Below are 17,197 nucleotides of genomic sequence, written 5' to 3' on the forward strand. Positions count from 1 at the left end.
TTTTCTTGTATCTACGAACGCCAGAATGCATAAAATTGACCTAAACGTCTCCTTTTCCTATTCTGAGTCGATTCTGCATGCTTTAAGTGTGTTTGGTGGCTCAGAACCATCAAAAAACGTTGAAATATAGTTCAAATTCAATAAAAATCGACAAAAATACAGTTTCTAGCTAAAATTTGATGGTTTCGTTGCACTTTCCGAGCCCGTAGGGTATCTGAGTGGCTTAAAAGTACAAGAAAACACTTCAAAAGTGACGTTTCTGAAGAATTTTAACAGTTTTCTTGTATCTACGAACGCCAGAATGCATAAAATTGACCTAAACGTCTCCTTTTCCTATTCTGAGTCGATTCTGCATGCTTTAAGTGTGTTTGGTGGCTCAGAACCATCAAAAAACGTTGAAATATAAGAATAAGAATAAGAATAAGAATAAGTTTATTGCACAACTAGAGCAGCGTACAAAAAGTTAGAATGCAGGCTAACCCTGATACTAAAACGATTCTAACTCATACCTACACACATTAAACATACAATATACAATTAGAATACGTAAATAAGTAAAATAAATAAAACAACCTAACAAACATAGTCAAACTTAAAATCTACGAACATTAACATTTATGTCGTGACCATTTAAAATATCAGACTTAATTCTCTTTTTGATACAAGAACTGGATGCATTTAAATATATCAAAAAATTATTGTTAATATGTGATGCTAAGTAGGAGAAAGACGACTGAAACTTTGCAGTTCTGTGAACAGGAATCTCGAGTCGTTGATCAACATGTCTTAAGTCTCTTATATTTATTTCATTTCTTTTAATCATTTTAACAAAAAGATATTCAGGAACATGAGTTTCTAGAATCTTTTTAATGAAATTTACGTAATGTAAGAAACGCTGTTCATTTAGCTTAAGTTCTTTTAAAAGTTTTATATATGGTGAAATATGTTGAAATCTCGGTACGTTAATAATAAATCTCACACAACTATTTTGAATTTTTTGAAGTTTGATTTTGTCATACTCCGACAGACACGGACCATAGACTTGAGTACAATAATTTAAGTTAGACAATACTATTGATTTAACTAAAATGAGTTTAGTGTCCTGATCTAAAGATTGTCTGAGAGGAGCAAGCTGCTTTAGTTTAAAATAACTTGAACGGCATAATGCAGAAACATGTTGTGAAAAATTCAGACATGAATCAAGGATTACACCTAAATTTTTAACAACACTTTCACAGGGAATTTGTTGTTCGTTAATGACTAAATTAAGATGAATGTTTGCCGTTAAAGTAGAGGAACCGAATATTATGTTTTTACATTTTTTAGTGTTTAAATAAAAAGAATTGCAAGCAGTCCATTGAAAAATTTCTGCCAAATCTTCATTAATCTTAATCGGAGCTGTTGTATCTTGAGGATGAAAGCTTAAATACATTTGAATATCATCAGCGTACAAGTGCATGGTACAGTATTTAGGCACAAACTGAATATCGGATATAAATACTGAAAACAAGAGAGGACCTAAAATCGATCCCTGTGGAACTCCTCTTTTAATGTCACGAGTGGCAGAAGTGTCTTGACCTGTGACAGAGTTTATGCGACAAACCTGTTTTCTATTGTGCAAATAATTATTAAACCATTTTAAGGTAGAATTAGTTACACCGTAATAAGATAATTTTTCCAACAAGCAATTAATATCGATGGAATCAAAAGCTTTAGACAGATCTAATAAAGTTAATGCAGTAACGTTTCCCCTATCCATATTACGCAAAATATCATCAACAATAGACACTAGGGCTGTAGCTGTACTGTAGCCTTGACGAAAACCAGACTGAGTCATTGGTAGGATATTTATATTTGAAAAGTACTCTTTAAGTTGTTTATACATGAGCGATTCCGAAATTAATAACATAATTGGTTGTATACTTATCGGTCGTAAGTCATTTAATTCATTAACCTTAGATTGTTTGGGAATGGGTGTCACACATGATGTTTTCCATAGACTTGGTACAATACCGTTTTCAAAGCAGATGTTAATTATATGTGTCAAAGGTGCGCATACGAAAGGTAGCGAGAGTTGTAACATCTTAGCTGATATACCATCATGACCTGTCAAAGAGGGTTTTAACTTGAGAACTACATCCCTTACAGTTTCCTGATCTACAGGCGAATATTCAAATTTGTGGTTTTCAGAAACATTTGCACGATGAAGATATTCACGAAAAGAAAATGAAGCAGAAGTTTTTGGCACAGAGTCAACAAAAAAATTGTTTATAACATTAACATCCGAAAATTCAGGTGGAATAGAATTTTTAAGCTGTTTGGTATTAATAATATCCCAGTTTCTCAAATTTGCATAAAAGAGCTTAGGATTTTTCGTGCAATTCTTCCTAAAATTGAACACTAAAAAATGTCGTTTCTCTTGCTTAAGAACAAAATTATAGTAGTTCCTAATCTGACAATAGTATTTTCTAGCTACAATTGATCGAGACTGACAAAAACGACTCCACGCTCTTTGTTTTAATTTTTTTAAGCGTCTTAAATTAGGTGTAAACCAGGGTCGATACCTTTTATGAGATTTTTTATTAAAAACTGTTAAAGGAGCATGAATATCAAATAAGTTTAAAAGGCAGCAATTAAAATAGTTGACTTTATCATCGATATTTTTGATCACATAAATGCAGTTCCAGTCAATGTTTTTAGCATCATCATAGAATGTTGCTAAATCGAAATGTTTGTAAGTTCTAATAATTTTAACATGTGACTGAGAATTATCTGAAAAACAAATTAGACAATTAACACGGTGATGATCTGAAGGAAGAAAATCAAATATAGTTCAAATTCAATAAAAATCGACAAAAATACAGTTTCTAGTTAAAATTTGATGGTTTCGTTGCACTTTCCGAGCCCGTAGGGTATCTGAGTGGCTTAAAAGTACAAGAAAACACTTCAAAAGTGACGTTTCTGAAGAATTTTAACAGTTTTCTTGTATCTACGAACGCCAGAATGCATAAAATTGACCTAAACGTCTCCTTTTCCTATTCTGAGTCGATTCTGCATGCTTTAAGTGTGTTTGGTGGCTCAGAACCATCAAAAAACGTTGAAATATAGTTCAAATTCAATAAAAATCGACAAAAATACAGTTTCTAGTTAAAATTTGATGGTTTCGTTGCACTTTCCGAGCCCGTAGGGTATCTGAGTGGCTTAAAAGTACAAGAAAACACTTCCAAAGTGACGTTTCTGAAGAATTTTAACAGTTTTCTTGTATCTACGAACGCCAGAATGCATAAAATTGACCTAAACGTCTCCTTTTTCTATTCTGAGTCGATTCTGCATGCTTTAAGTGTGTTTGGTGGCTCAGAACCATCAAAAAACGTTGAAATATAGTTCAAATTCAATAAAAATCGACAAAAATACAGTTTCTAGTTAAAATTTGATGGTTTCGTTGCACTTTCCGAGCCCGTAGGGTATCTGAGTGGCTTAAAAGTACAAGAAAACACTTCAAAAGTGACGTTTCTGAAGAATTTTAACAGTTTTCTTGTATCTACGAACGCCAGAATGCATAAAATTGACCTAAACGTCTCCTTTTCCTATTCTGAGTCGATTCTGCATGCTTTAAGTGTGTTTGATGGCTCAGAACCATCAAAAAACATTGAAATATAGTTCAGATTCAATAAAAATCGACAAAAATACAGTTTCTAGCTAAAATTTGATGGTTTCGTTGCACTTTCCGAGCCCGTAGGGTATCTGAGTGGCTTAAAAGTACAAGAAAACACTTCAAAAGTGACGTTTATGAAGAATTTTAACAGTTTTCTTGTATCTACGAACGCCAGAATGCATAAAATTGACCTAAACGTCTCCTTTTCCTATTCTGAGTCGATTCTGCATGCTTTAAGTGTGTTTGGTGGCTCAGAACCATCAAAAAACGTTGAAATATAGTTCAAATTCAATAAAAATCGACAAAAATACAGTTTCTAGTTAAAATTTGATGGTTTCGTTGCACTTTCCGAGCCCGTAGGGTATCTGAGTGGCTTAAAAGTACAAGAAAACACTTCAAAAGTGACGTTTCTGAAGAATTTTAACAGTTTTCTTGTATCTACGAACGCCAGAATGCATAAAATTGACCTAAACGTCTCCTTTTCCTATTCTGAGTCGATTCTGCATGCTTTAAGTGTGTTTGGTGGCTCAGAACCATCAAAAAACGTTGAAATATAGTTCAAATTCAATAAAAATCGACAAAAATACAGTTTCTAGCTAAAATTTGATGGTTTCGTTGCACTTTCCGAGCCCGTAGGGTATCTGAGTGGCTTAAAAGTACAAGAAAACACTTCAAAAGTGACGTTTCTGAAGAAATTTAACAGTTTTCTTGTATCTACGAACGCCAGAATGCATAAAATTGACCTAAACGTCTCATTTTCCTATTCTGAGTCGATTCTGCATGCTTTAAGTGTGTTTGGTGGCTCAGAACCATAAAAAAACGTTGAAATATAGTTCAAATTCAATAAAAATCGACAAAAATACAGTTTCTTTTTAAAATTTGATGGTTTCGTTGCACTTTCCGAGCCCGTAGGGTATCTGAATGGCTTAAAAGTACAAGAAAACACTTCAAAAGTGACGTTTCTAAAGTATTTTAACAGTTTTCTTGTATCTACGAACGCCAGAATGCATAAAATTGACCTAAACGTCTCCTTTTCCTATTCTGAGTCGATTCTGCATGCTTTAAGTGTGTTTGGTGGCTCAGAACCATCAAAAAACGTTGAAATATAGTTCAAATTCAATAAAAATCGACAAAAATACAGTTTCTAGCTAAAATTTGATGGTTTCGTTGCACTTTCCGAGCCCGTAGGGTATCTGAGTGGCTTAAAAGTACAAGAAAACACTTCAAAAGTGACGTTTCTGAAGAATTTTAACAGTTTTCTTGTATCTACGAACGCCAGAATGCATAAAATTGACCTAAACGTCTCCTTTTCCTATTCTGAGTCGATTCTGCATGCTTTAAGTGTGTTTGGTGGCTCAGAACCATCAAAAAACGTTGAAATATAGTTCAAATTCAATAAAAATCGACAAAAATACAGTTTCTAGTTAAAATTTGATGGTTTCGTTGCACTTTCCGAGCCCGTAGGGTATCTGAGTGGCTTAAAAGTACAAGAAAACACTTCAAAAGTGACGTTTCTGAAGAATTTTAACAGTTTTCTTGTATCTACGAACGCCAGAATGCATAAAATTGACCTAAACGTCTCCTTTTCCTATTCTGAGTCGATTCTGCATGCTTTAAGTGTGTTTGGTGGCTCAGAACCATCAAAAAACGTTGAAATATAGTTCAAATTCAATAAAAATCGACAAAAATACAGTTTCTAGCTAAAATTTGATGGTTTCGTTGCACTTTCCGAGCCCGTAGGGTATCTGAGTGGCTTAAAAGTACAAGAAAACACTTCAAAAGTGACGTTTCTGAAGAAATTTAACAGTTTTCTTGTATCTACGAACGCCAGAATGCATAAAATTGACCTAAACGTCTCATTTTCCTATTCTGAGTCGATTCTGCATGCTTTAAGTGTGTTTGGTGGCTCAGAACCATAAAAAAACGTTGAAATATAGTTCAAATTCAATAAAAATCGACAAAAATACAGTTTCTAGTTAAAATTTGATGGTTTCGTTGCACTTTCCGAGCCCGTAGGGTATCTGAATGGCTTAAAAGTACAAGAAAACACTTCAAAAGTGACGTTTCTAAAGTATTTTAACAGTTTTCTTGTATCTACGAACGCCAGAATGCATAAAATTGACCTAAACGTCTCCTTTTCCTATTCTGAGTCGATTCTGCATGCTTTAAGTGTGTTTGGTGGCTCAGAACCATCAAAAAACGTTGAAATATAGTTCAAATTCAATAAAAATCGACAAAAATACAGTTTCTAGCTAAAATTTGATGGTTTCGTTGCACTTTCCGAGCCCGTAGGGTATCTGAGTGGCTTAAAAGTACAAGAAAACACTTCAAAAGTGACGTTTCTGAAGAATTTTAACAGTTTTCTTGTATCTACGAACGCCAGAATGCATAAAATTGACCTAAACGTCTCCTTTTCCTATTCTGAGTCGATTCTGCATGCTTTAAGTGTGTTTGGTGGCTCAGAACCATCAAAAAACGTTGAAATATAGTTCAAATTCAATAAAAATCGACAAAAATACAGTTTCTAGTTAAAATTTGATGGTTTCGTTGCACTTTCCGAGCCCGTAGGGTATCTGAGTGGCTTAAAAGTACAAGAAAACACTTCAAAAGTGACGTTTCTGAAGAATTTTAACAGTTTTCTTGTATCTACGAACGCCAGAATGCATAAAATTGACCTAAACGTCTCCTTTTCCTATTCTGAGTCGATTCTGCATGCTTTAAGTGTGTTTGGTGGCTCAGAACCATCAAAAAACGTTGAAATATAGTTCTAATTCAATAAAAATCGACAAAAATACAGTTTCTAGCTAAAATTTGATGGTTTCGTTGCACTTTCCGAGCCCGTAGGGTATCTGAGTGGCTTAAAAGTACAAGAAAACACTTCAAAAGTGACGTTTCTGAAGAATTTTAACAGTTTTCTTGTATCTACGAACGCCAGAATGCATAAAATTGACCTAAACGTCTCCTTTTCCTATTCTGAGTCGATTCTGCATGCTTTAAGTGTGTTTGGTGGCTCAGAACCATCAAAAAACGTTGAAATAAAGTTCAAATTCAATAAAAATCGACAAAAATACAGTTTCTAGTTAAAATTTGATGGTTTCGTTGCACTTTCCGAGCCCGTAGGGTATCTGAGTGGCTTAAAAGTACAAGAAAACACTTCAAAAGTGACGTTTCTGAAGAATTTTAACAGTTTTCTTGTATCTACGAACGCCAGAATGCATAAAATTGACCTAAACGTCTCCTTTTCCTATTCTGAGTCGATTCTGCATGCTTTAAGTGTGTTTGGTGGCTCAGAACCATCAAAAAACGTTGAAATATAGTTCAAATTCAATAAAAATCGACAAAAATACAGTTTCTAGTTAAAATTTGATGGTTTCGTTGCACTTTCCGAGCCCGTAGGGTATCTGAGTGGCTTAAAAGTAAAAGAAAACACTTCAAAAGTGACGTTTCTGAAGAATTTTAACAGTTTTCTTGTATCTACGAACGCCAGAATGCATAAAATTGACCTAAACGTCTCCTTTTCCTATTCTGAGTCGATTCTGCATGCTTTAAGTGTGTTTGGTGGCTCAGAACCATCAAAAAACGTTGAAATAAAGTTCAAATTCAATAAAAATCGACAAAAATACAGTTTCTAGTTAAAATTTGATGGTTTCGTTGCACTTTCCGAGCCCGTAGGGTATCTGAGTGGCTTAAAAGTACAAGAAAACACTTCAAAAGTGACGTTTCTGAAGAATTTTAACAGTTTTCTTGTATCTACGAACGCCAGAATGCATAAAATTGACCTAAACGTCTCCTTTTCCTATTCTGAGTCGATTCTGCATGCTTTAAGTGTGTTTGGTGGCTCAGAACCATCAAAAAACGTTGAAATATAGTTCAAATTCAATAAAAATCGACAAAAATACAGTTTCTAGTTAAAATTTGATGGTTTCGTTGCACTTTCCGAGCCCGTAGGGTATCTGAGTGGCTTAAAAGTACAAGAAAACACTTCAAAAGTGACGTTTCTGAAGAATTTTAACAGTTTTCTTGTATCTACGAACGCCAGAATGCATAAAATTGACCTAAACGTCTCCTTTTCCTATTCTGAGTCGATTCTGCATGCTTTAAGTGTGTTTGGTGGCTCAGAACCATCAAAAAACGTTGAAATATAGTTCATATTCAATAAAAATCGACAAAAATACAGTTTCTAGCTAAAATTTGATGGTTTCGTTGCACTTTCCGAGCCCGTAGGGTATCTGAGTGGCTTAAAAGTACAAGAAAACACTTCAAAAGTGACGTTTCTGAAGAATTTTAACAGTGTTCTTGTATCTACGAACGCCAGAATGCATAAAATTGACCTAAACGTCTCCTTTTCCTATTCTGAGTCGATTCTGCATGCTTTAAGTGTGTTTGGTGGCTCAGAACCATCAAAAAACGTTGAAATATAGTTCAAATTCAATAAAAATCGACAAAAATACAGTTTCTAGTTAAAATTTGATGGTTTCGTTGCACTTTCCGAGCCCGTAGGGTATCTGAGTGGCTTAAAAGTACAAGAAAACACTTCAAAAGTGAAGTTTCTGAAGAATTTTAACAGTTTTCTTGTATCTACGAACGCCAGAATGCATAAAATTGACCTAAACGTCTCCTTTTCCTATTCTGAGTCGATTCTGCATGCTTTAAGTGTGTTTGGTGGCTCAGAACCATCAAAAAACGTTGAAATATAGTTCAAATTCAATAAAAATCGACAAAAATACAGTTTCTAGTTAAAATTTGATGGTTTCGTTGCACTTTCCGAGCCCGTAGGTTATCTGAGTGGCTTAAAAGTACAAGAAAACACTTCAAAAGTGACGCTTCTGAAGAATTTTAACAGTTTTCTTGTATCTACGAACGCCAGAATGCATAAAATTGACCTAAACGTCTCCTTTTCCTATTCTGAGTCGATTCTGCATGCTTTAAGTGTGTTTGGTGGCTCAGAACCATCAAAAAACGTTGAAATATAGTTCAAATTCAATAAAAATCGACAAAAATACAGTTTCTAGTTAAAATTTGATGGTTTCGTTGCACTTTCCGAGCCCGTAGGGTATCTGAGTGGCTTAAAAGTACAAGAAAACACTTCAAAAGTGACGTTTCTGAAGAATTTTAACAGTTTTCTTGTATCTACGAACGCCAGAATGCATAAAATTGACCTAAACGTCTCCTTTTCCTATTCTGAGTCGATTCTGCATGCTTTAAGTGTGTTTGGTGGCTCAGAACCATCAAAAAACGTTGAAATATAGTTCAAATTCAATAAAAATCGACAAAAATACAGTTTCTAGTTAAAATTTGATGGTTTCGTTGCACTTTCCGAGCCCGTAGGGTATCTGAGTGGCTTAAAAGTACAAGAAAACACTTCAAAAGTGACGTTTCTGAAGAATTTTAACAGTTTTCTTGTATCTACGAACGCCAGAATGCATAAAATTGACCTAAACGTCTCCTTTTCCTATTCTGAGTCGATTCTGCATGCTTTAAGTGTGTTTGGTGGCTCAGAACCATCAAAAAACGTTGAAATATAGTTCAGATTCAATAAAAAGCGACAAAAATACAGTTTCTAGCTAAAATTTGATGGTTTCGTTGCACTTTCCGAGCCCGTAGGGTATCTGAGTGGCTTAAAAGTACAAGAAAACACTTCAAAAGTGACGTTTCTGAGGAATTTTAACAGTTTTCTTGTATCTACGAACGCCAGAATGCATAAAATTGACCTAAACGTCTCCTTTTCCTATTCTGAGTCGATTCTGCATGCTTTAAGTGTGTTTGGTGGCTCAGAACCATCAAAAAACGTTGAAATATAGTTCAAGTTCAATAAAAATCGACAAAAATACAGTTTCTACTTAAAATTTGATGGTTTCGTTGCACTTTCCGAGCCCGTAGGGTATCTGAGTGGCTTAAAAGTACAAGAAAACACTTCAAAAGTGACGTTTCTGAAGAATTTTAACAGTTTTCTTGTATCTACGAACGCCAGAATGCATAAAATTGACCTAAACGTCTCCTTTTCCTATTCTGAGTCGATTCTGCATGCTTTAAGTGTGTTTGGTGGCTCAGAACCATCAAAAAACGTTGAAATATAGTTCAAATTCAATAAAAATCGACAAAAATACAGTTTCTAGTTAAAATTTGATGGTTTCGTTGCACTTTCCGAGCCCGTAGGGTATCTGAGTGGCTTAAAAGTACAAGAAAACACTTCAAAAGTGACGTTTCTGAAGAATTTTAACAGTTTTCTTGTATCTACGAACGCCAGAATGCATAAAATTGACCTAAACGTCTCCTTTTCCTATTCTGAGTCGATTCTGCATGCTTTAAGTGTGTTTGGTGGCTCAGAACCATCAAAAAACGTTGAAATATAGTTCAAATTCAATAAAAATCGACAAAAATACAGTTTCTAGCTAAAATTTGATGGTTTCGTTGCACTTTCCGAGCCCGTGTATCTGAGTGGCTTAAAAGTACAAGAAAACACTTCAAAAGTGACGTTTCTGAAGAATTTTAACAGTTTTCTTGTATCTACGAACGCCAGAATGCATAAAATTGACCTAAACGTCTCCTTTTCCTATTCTGAGTCGATTCTGCATGCTTTAAGTGTGTTTGGTGGCTCAGAACCATCAAAAAACGTTGAAATATAGTTCAAATTCAATAAAAATCGACAAAAATACAGTTTCTAGTTAAAATTTGATGGTTTCGTTGCACTTTCCGAGCCCGTTGGGTATCTGAGTGGCTTAAAAGTACAAGAAAACACTTCAAAAGTGACGTTTCTGAAGAATTTTAACAGTTTTCTTGTATCTACGAACGCCAGAATGCATAAAATTGACCTAAACGTCTCCTTTTCCTATTCTGAGTCGATTCTGCATGCTTTAAGTGTGTTTGGTGGCTCAGAACCATCAAAAAACGTTGAAATATAGTTCAAATTCAATAAAAATCGACAAAAATACAGTTTCTAGCTAAAATTTGATGGTTTCGTTGCACTTTCCGAGCCCGTAGGTTATCTGAGTGGCTTAAAAGTAGAAGAAAACACTTCAAAAGTGACGTTTCTGAAGAATTTTAACAGTTTCCTTGTATCTACGAACGCCAGAATGCATAAAATTGACCTAAACGTCTCCTTTTCCTATTCTGAGTCGATTCTGCATGCTTTAAGTGTGTTTGGTGGCTCAGAACCATCAAAAAACATTGAAATATAGTTCAAATTCAATAAAAATCGACAAAAATACAGTTTCTAGTTAAAATTTGATGGTTTCGTTGCACTTTCCGAGCCCGTAGGGTATCTGAGTGGCTTAAAAGTACAAGAAAACACTTCAAAAGTGACGTTTCTGAAGAATTTTAACAGTTTTCTTGTATCTACGAACGCCAGAATGCATAAAATTGACCTAAACGTCTCCTTTTCCTATTCTGAGTCGATTCTGCATGCTTTAAGTGTGTTTGGTGGCTCATAACCATCAAAAAACGTTGAAATATAGTTCAAATTCAATAAAAATCGACAAAAATACAGTTTCTAGTTAAAATTTGATGGTTTCGTTGCACTTTCCGAGCCCGTAGGGTATCTGAGTGGCTTAAAAGTACAAGAAAACACTTCAAAAGTGACGTTTCTGAAGAATTTTAACAGTTTTCTTGTATCTACGAACGCCAGAATGCATAAAATTGACCTAAACGTCTCCTTTTCCTATTCTGAGTCGATTCTGCATGCTTTAAGTGTGTTTGGTGGCTCAGAACCATCAAAAAACGTTGAAATATAGTTCAAATTCAATAAAAATCGACAAAAATACAGTTTCTAGCTAAAATTTGATGGTTTCGTTGCACTTTCCGAGCCCGTAGGGTATCTGAGTGGCTTAAAAGTACAAGAAAACACTTCAAAAGTGACGTTTCTGAAGAATTTTAACAGTTTTCTTGTATCTACGAACGCCAGAATGCATAAAATTGACCTAAACGTCTCCTTTTCCTATTCTGAGTCGATTCTGCATGCTTTAAGTGTGTTTGGTGGCTCAGAACCATCAAAAAACGTTGAAATATAGTTCAAATTCAATAAAAATCGACAAAAATACAGTTTCTAGCTAAAATTTGATGGTTTCGTTGCACTTTCCGAGCCCGTAGGGTATCTGAGTGGCTTAAAAGTACAAGAAAACACTTCAAAAGTGACGTTTCTGAAGAATTTTAACAGTTTTCTTGTATCTACGAACGCCAGAATGCATAAAATTGACCTAAACGTCTCCTTTTCCTATTCTGAGTCGATTCTGCATGCTTTAAGTGTGTTTGGTGGCTCAGAACCATCAAAAAACGTTGAAATATAGTTCAAATTCAATAAAAATCGACAAAAATACAGTTTCTAGCTAAAATTTGATGGTTTCGTTGCACTTTCCGAGCCCGTAGGGTATCTGAGTGGCTTAAAAGTACAAGAAAACACTTCAAAAGTGACGTTTCTGAAGAATTTTAACAGTTTTCTTGTATCTACGAACGCGAGAATGCATAAAATTGACCTAAACGTCTCCTTTTCCTATTCTGAGTCGATTCTGCATGCTTTAAGTGTGTTTGGTGGCTCAGAACCATCAAAAAACGTTGAAATATAGTTCAAATTCAATAAAAATCGACAAAAATACAGTTTCTAGTTAAAATTTTATGGTTTCGTTGCACTTTCCGAGCCCGTAGGGTATCTGAGTGGCTTAAAAGTACAAGAAAACACTTCAAAAGTGACGTTTCTGAAGAATTTTAACAGTTTTCTTGTATCTACGAACGCCAGAATGCATAAAATTGACCTAAACGTCTCCTTTTCCTATTCTGAGTCGATTCTGCATGCTTTAAGTGTGTTTGGTGGCTCAGAACCATCAAAAAACGTTGAAATATAGTTCAAATTCAATAAAAATCGACAAAAATACAGTTTCTAGTTAAAATTTGATGGTTTCGTTGCACTTTCCGAGCCCGTAGGGTATCTGAGTGGCTTAAAAGTACAAGAAAACACTTCAAAAGTGACGTTTCTGAAGAATTTTAACAGTTTTCTTGTATCTACGAACGCCAGAATGCATAAAATTGACCTAAACGTCTCCTTTTCCTATTCTGAGTCGATTCTGCATGCTTTAAGTGTGTTTGGTGGCTCAGAACCATCAAAAAACGTTGAAATATAGTTCAAATTCAATAAAAATCGACAAAAATACAGTTTCTAATTAAAATTTGATGGTTTCGTTGCACTTTCCGAGCCCGTAGGGTATCTGAGTGGCTTAAAAGTACAAGAAAACACTTCAAAAGTGAAGTTTCTGAAGAATTTTAACAGTTTTCTTGTATCTACGAACGCCAGAATGCATAAAATTGACCTAAACGTCTCCTTTTCCTATTCTGAGTCGATTCTGCATGCTTTAAGTGTGTTTGGTGGCTCAGAACCATCAAAAAACGTTGAAATATAGTTCAAATTCAATAAAAATCGACAAAAATACAGTTTCTAGTTAAAATTTGATGGTTTCGTTGCACTTTCCGAGCCCGTAGGGTATCCGAGTGGCTTAAAAGTACAAGAAAACACTTCAAAAGTGACGTTTCTGAAGAATTTTAACAGTTTTCTTGTATCTACGAACGCCAGAATGCATAAAATTGACCTAAACGTCTCCTTTTCCTATTCTGAGTCGATTCTGCATGCTTTAAGCGTGTTTGGTGGCTCTGAACCATCAAAAAACGTTGAAATATAGTTTCAAATTCAATAAAAATCGACAAAAATACAGTTTCTAGTTAAAATTTGATGGTTTCGTTGCACTTTCCGAGCCCGTAGGGTATCTGAGTGGCTTAAAAGTACAAGAAAACACTTCAAAAGTGACGTTTCTGAAGAATTTTAACAGTTTTCTTGTATCTACGAACGCCAGAATGCATAAAATTGACCTAAACGTCTCCTTTTCCTATTCTGAGTCGATTCTGCATGCTTTAAGTGTGTTTGGTGGCTCAGAACCATCAAAAAACGTTGAAATATAGTTCAAATTCAATAAAAATCGACAAAAATACAGTTTCTAGTTAAAATTTGATGGTTTCGTTGCACTTTCCGAGCCCGTAGGGTATCTGAGTGGCTTAAAAGTACAAGAAAACACTTCAAAAGTGACGTTTCTGAAGAATTTTAACAGTTTTCTTGTATCTACGAACGCCAGAATGCATAAAATTGACCTAAACGTCTCCTTTTCCTATTCTGAGTCGATTCTGCATGCTTTAAGTGTGTTTGGTGGCTCAGAACCATCAAAAAACGTTGAAATATAGTTCAAATTCAATAAAAATCGACAAAAATACAGTTTCTAGTTAAAATTTGATGGTTTCGTTGCACTTTCCGAGCCCGTAGGGTATCTGAGTGGCTTAAAAGTACAAGAAAACACTTCAAAAGTGACGTTTCTGAAAAATTTTAACAGTTTTCTTGTATCTACGAACGCCAGAATGCATAAAATTGACCTAAACGTCTCCTTTTCCTATTCTGAGTCGATTCTGCATGCTTTAAGTGTGTTTGGTGGCTCAGAACCATCAAAAAACGTTGAAATATAGTTCAAATTCAATAAAAATCGACAAAAATACAGTTTTTAGCTAAAATTTGATGGTTTCGTTGCACTTTCCGAGCCCGTAGGGTATCTGAATGGCTTAAAAGTACAAGAAAACACTTCAAAAGTGACGTTTCTGAAGAATTTTAACAGTTTTCTTGTATCTACGAACGCCAGAATGCATAAAATTGACCTAAACGTCTCCTTTTCCTATTCTGAGTCGATTCTGCATGCTTTAAGTGTGTTTGGTGGCTCAGAACCATCAAAAAACGTTGAAATATAGTTCAAATTCAATAAAAATCGACAAAATACAGTTTCTAGTTAAAATTTGATGGTTTCGTTGCACTTTCCGAGCCCGTAGGGTATCTGAGTGGCTTAAAAGTACAAGAAAACACTTCAAAAGTGACGTTTCTGAAGAATTTTAACAGTTTTCTTGTATCTACGAACGCCAGAATGCATAAAATTGACCTAAACGTCTCCTTTTCCTATTCTGAGTCGATTCTGCATGCTTTAAGTGTGTTTGGTGGCTCAGAACCATCAAAAAACGTTGAAATATAGTTCAAATTCAATAAAAATCGACAAAAATACAGTTTCTAGCTAAAATTTGATGGTTTCGTTGCACTTTCCGAGCCTGTAGGTTATCTGAGTGGCTTAAAAGTAGAAGAAAACACTTCAAAAGTGACGTTTCTGAAGAATTTTAACAGTTTCCTTGTATCTACGAACGCCAGAATGCATAAAATTGACCTAAACGTCTCCTTTTCCTATTCTGAGTCGATTCTGCATGCTTTAAGTGTGTTTGGTGGCTCAGAACCATCAAAAAACTTTGAAATATAGTTCAAATTCAATAAAAATCGACAAAAATACAGTTTCTAGTTAAAATTTGATGGTTTCGTTGCACTTTCCGAGCCCGTAGGGTATCTGAGTGGCTTAAAAGTACAAGAAAATACTTCAAAAGTGACGTTTCTGAAGAATTTTAACAGTTTTCTTGTATCTACGAACGCCAGAATGCATAAAATTGACCTAAACGTCTCCTTTTCCTATTCTGAGTCGATTCTGCATGCTTTAAGTGTGTTTGGTGGCTCATAACCATCAAAAAACGTTGAAATATAGTTCAAATTCAATAAAAATCGACAAAAATACAGTTTCTAGTTAAAATTTGATGGTTTCGTTGCACTTTCCGAGCCCGTAGGGTATCTGAGTGGCTTAAAAGTACAAGAAAACACTTCAAAAGTGACGTTTCTGAAGAATTTTAACAGTTTTCTTGTATCTACGAACGCCAGAATGCATAAAATTGACCTAAACGTCTCCTTTTCCTATTCTGAGTCGATTCTGCATGCTTTAAGTGTGTTTGGTGGCTCAGAACCATCAAAAAACGTTGAAATATAGTTCAAATTCAATAAAAATCGACAAAAATACAGTTTCTAGCTAAAATTTGATGGTTTCGTTGCACTTTCCGAGCCCGTAGGGTATCTGAGTGGCTTAAAAGTACAAGAAAACACTTCAAAAGTGACGTTTCTGAAGAATTTTAACAGTTTTCTTGTATCTACGAACGCCAGAATGCATAAAATTGACCTAAACGTCTCCTTTTCCTATTCTGAGTCGATTCTGCATGCTTTAAGTGTGTTTGGTGGCTCAGAACCATCAAAAAACGTTGAAATATAGTTCAAATTCAATAAAAATCGACAAAAATACAGTTTCTAGCTAAAATTTGATGGTTTCGTTGCACTTTCCGAGCCCGTAGGGTATCTGAGTGGCTTAAAAGTACAAGAAAACACTTCAAAAGTGACGTTTCTGAAGAATTTTAACAGTTTTCTTGTATCTACGAACGCCAGAATGCATAAAATTGACCTAAACGTCTCCTTTTCCTATTCTGAGTCGATTCTGCATGCTTTAAGTGTGTTTGGTGGCTCAGAACCATCAAAAAACGTTGAAATATAGTTCAAATTCAATAAAAATCGACAAAAATACAGTTTCTAGTTAAAATTTGATGGTTTCGTTGCACTTTCCGAGCCCGTAGGGTATCTGAGTGGCTTAAAAGTACAAGAAAACACTTCAAAAGTGACGTTTCTGAAGAATTTTAACAGTTTTCTTGTATCTACGAACGCCAGAATGCATAAAATTGACCTAAACGTCTCCTTTTCCTATTCTGAGTCGATTCTGCATGCTTTAAGTGTGTTTGGTGGCTCAGAACCATCAAAAAACGTTGAAATATAGTTCAAATTCAATAAAAATCGACAAAAATACAGTTTCTAGTTAAAATTTGATGGTTTCGTTGCACTTTCCGAGCCCGTAGGGTATCTGAGTGGCTTAAAAGTACAAGAAAACACTTCAAAAGTGACGTTTCTGAAGAATTTTAACAGTTTTCTTGTATCTACGAACGCCAGAATGCATAAAATTGACCTAAACGTCTCCTTTTCCTATTCTGAGTCGATTCTGCATGCTTTAAGCGTGTTTGGTGGCTCTGAACCATCAAAAAACGTTGAAATATAGTTCAAATTCAATAAAAATCGACAAAAATACAGTTTCTAGTTAAAATTTGATGGTTTCGTTGCACTTTCCGAGCCCGTAGGGTATCTGAGTGGCTTAAAAGTACAAGAAAACACTTCAAAAGTGACGTTTCTGAAGAATTTTAACAGTTTTCTTGTATCTACGAAAGCCAGAATGCATAAAATTGACCTAAACGTCTCCTTTTCCTATTCTGAGTCGATTCTGCATGCTTTAAGTGTGTTTGGTGGCTCAGAACCATCAAAAAACGTTGAAATATAGTTCAAATTCAATAAAAATCGACAAAAATACAGTTTCTAGCTAAAATTTGATGGTTTCGATGCACTTTCCGAGCCCGTAGGGTATCTGAGTGGCTTAAAAGTACAAGAAAACACTTCAAAAGTGACGTTTCTGAAGAATTTTAACAGTTTTCTTGTATCTACGAACGCCAGAATGCATAAAATTGACCTAAACGTCTCCTTTTCCTATTCTGAGTCGATTCTGCATGCTTTAAGTGTGTTTGTGGCTCAGAACCATCAAAAAACGTTGAAATATAGTTCAAATTCAATAAAAA

Source organism: Zophobas morio, unplaced genomic scaffold (genome assembly GCF_036711695.1).
Source record: "Zophobas morio isolate AGI-343-1 ecotype UQ-CSIRO unplaced genomic scaffold, CSIRO_AGI_Zmor_V1 ptg000180l, whole genome shotgun sequence".
Classification (NCBI taxonomy): Eukaryota; Metazoa; Arthropoda; class Insecta; order Coleoptera; family Tenebrionidae; genus Zophobas; species Zophobas morio.